Raw genomic sequence first — 3,045 nt, forward strand, 5'->3', positions numbered from 1 at the left:
ATCCAATTGCATCAATTAAAACCTATTTATCTTTCCTATTTTTTTCATTTCATTCATCTATTAATTTGACAATCGAGGCATGTGAAGACATTCCACATGGCTGGCTTTATCCAATTCTCCTTGTAATTGTTTTGTTTCCTACATTTTTGTGGCTATGTTGCTAGGTAATATTTCTTTTGAGATTTTTTTTTTCTTGTGAATCATTGTTTTTGAGATACAAAATGTCTCCATTCACCTGTTATAGTTAAGGTGACTTTATAACTTACTAACCAAACAGATACTCTAGGAGTGAACAGGGAGCTCAGGGTGGTGAGTTGGCATCCGTTGGGCTTTAGTAGGTAGAACCAGGCCAAACTGGGGCAAACCAGGGTGTTTTTTTTTTGGTTTTTTGAGACAGGGTTTCTCTGTGTAGCCCTGGCTGTCCTGGAACTCACTCTGTAGACCAGGCTGGCCTCGAACTCAGAAATCCGCCTGCCTCTGCCTCCCAAGTGCTGGGATTAAAGGCGTGCGCCACCACCGCCCGGCTAAACCAGGGTGTTTGATAGACATATTCATGATACTTGCGCTTATGGCTTTTCATGTAAATTTTATATTCTTTCATCAAATCTGCTCTCAACTACCTAGGTATGACTGGGAGAATGCTGAGGATTTGGTGTAACTCTTTAGTTAGCTTGGCTTTTATTTTGAAGATACCTATGAGGAAAACTGACTCGTATACATTCAAATAAACCATTTGATGATGGTGGTGGTGATGATGGTGGATGTGTCCTTGTATTTGACTGCATGTGTGTCTGTGCACCAATGTGTGCCTGGTGCCCACAGAGGCCAGAAAAGAGTGTCGAGTTCCCCAGGACTGGAGTTACAGAGGGGTGTGAATCATCATGGGGGTGCTGGGATGTGAGGCAAGAGTCCTCTGGCAGAGTAGCAGTGCTCTTAGCTGCTGAGCCATTCACCAGCCTTCTCAATGTTCTTTCAAAGATTTAATTAAGGGGTGGGTAGAAGGCTTAATGGATAAAGCGCTTGCTATGTAGCTCTGAGGACCTGAGTTTGATTCTCCAGTACCTACATAGTGAATGCTGTGTGTGATGGTCTGTGCGTGCTGTCCCAGAACTGAAGAGGGAAGCACAGGAGGATCCCTGGAGGTCCCTGGCTATCCAGTCTAGCCAAATCAGGGGGCTCCCAGACAGTGGGAGACCCTGTTTCATGAAATAAGGTGGAGAATCATTGAGAAGGATAGCAGACATTATGTTCCGGCCTCTACATGCATTCACACATTCACGTACGTATGTAAACACGTACTCATACATGACTACATGCAATGCTTTAAGCATCATTTTAGCTTTTGTCAGGTGCAAAGGATGAATTTGAATCTGAGAATTTGCTTGTAGAGACCCCCAAGCCACACTAGACTTTCTGAAGAGGGAAAGGCCTGCCTAATCGGCTGCAATAACTTGAACCTCACTGTAGTCAGGTTGTAAGCTGGGCATATGGCAATTTCTACACTTTGTTGTTGGTGGTATTGAAATGAAACATTTTTTTTTTTAGATGTGTTGAGCTACCAACCAGCTAAGTTAGTCATGTCCCTTTTCTTTCTTTTTTTTCTCTCATAGGTGTGTGTGGAGGCTTCATGGGTGTGTGTGTAGGCTTCATGTTGGTGTTGGGAATCTTCTTTTGTTGTTCTCCATCCAATTCATTGAGGCAGGGTTGGTCCCTCAACTGAACCTAGAGCTCACCATTACAGCCAGTGTAATCTAGTCCAGTTTGTTCCTGGGATCCCCTGTCTCTGGCTCCAGAGTGCTGGAATTACAGGCGTGTGCCTATTCCCACCTGGCATTTACTTGGGTTCTGGGGATCTGAACTCCAGTCTTTTGCTTGCCTCGGGTATCCTATTCACTGAGCCATCTCTCCAACTCGTCATGCATAGTTTTAAAATGTAACTTTAAACTCTGGTTGGGGATTCTCACTAATACAGGCAGTGAAAATGTATCCCCAGCATCTGTGGAAACCCGATTCTCTGTAGCTTGGGGGCCTAATGGAGGCTTTTTAGCCTGAGTCTGAGCAGAGACAAGCTTTGTTATTATTCCGTGTGGTGGTTGGGGTTTGTCCCACTTTACATACAATGTGTAGAAGATCTTGGCTTGAAGGACCTGTGTCCTATCTCTGTATCCCTCACAAACCTTGTCTACTGTCTTTTGGGGGGCAGTTAAGAAACCCAAATCTCTTCATACTTTTCAAGAATAGAATAAATCACGAGTAACTGTGGTCACCTGGCAGCATGTGATGTAATGAGTTTGTTAATTAGCTACATAGGCATTCCACACATGTACACCATGCAGACACCACGTAGTACACGGCGAACCCACACAATGCCATCTGACACATACTAGTTTTAAAAAGACCCCAAACATACATATGCAGTGTGTGGGTTATCACTGGAACTAGTTTCCCTTTCACCCTGAGTTAGGGTGGAATCATGGCTTTCCTCAGAAATGACCAGTGCTGTGGTCAAAACCCAGCTCGATCAAATGCACCCAGTACTCTTGGCTTCATTTTTCAGAAACACAGAAAGATGTTGAATTTTGAATGTTCTGTTTTTTTTTTCAACATTAGATTTTTGAGGTAGAAAGCAGAAAGCAGCAGGATTATCTTCTCTCTCTCTGTCTCTCTGTCTCTCTGTCTCTGTCTCTCTGTCTCTGTCTCTCTGTCTGTCTCTGTCTGTCTCTGTCTTTCTGTCTCTCTCTGTCTCTGTCTGTCTCTCTGTCTCTGTCTGTCTCTGTCTCTGTCTGTCTCTGTCTCTGTCTCTCTCTCTCTGCATACACATGTGTATGCATGTTCTTGTGTGGGTCAGAGGACAACTTTGAGTATTATTCTCCAGGTACTGTCTGCTATTTAAAAAAAATTGAGACAGTTTCTCATTGGTCTGGAACTTGCCTACTAGGCTAAGCTGTCTGGTCAGTGACCAGGGACTGGCTCGTGTCCACCTCCTCCCCAGCTCTGGGTGACACCAAACCTCTCTTCCCTCCCCTCCCCTCCCCTCCCCTCCCC

General features: G+C 44.5%; 1 pseudogene; it reads right to left on the bottom strand.

The window, feature by feature from the left end:
- LOC114621106 overlaps positions 1-3,045 on the bottom strand; it is a 7,422-nt pseudogene that overhangs the window by 1,095 nt on the left and 3,282 nt on the right.

This window comes from Grammomys surdaster, unplaced genomic scaffold, assembly GCF_004785775.1.
Source record: "Grammomys surdaster isolate TR1022 unplaced genomic scaffold, NIH_TR_1.0 172, whole genome shotgun sequence".
Lineage (NCBI taxonomy): Eukaryota > Metazoa > Chordata > Mammalia > Rodentia > Muridae > Grammomys > Grammomys surdaster.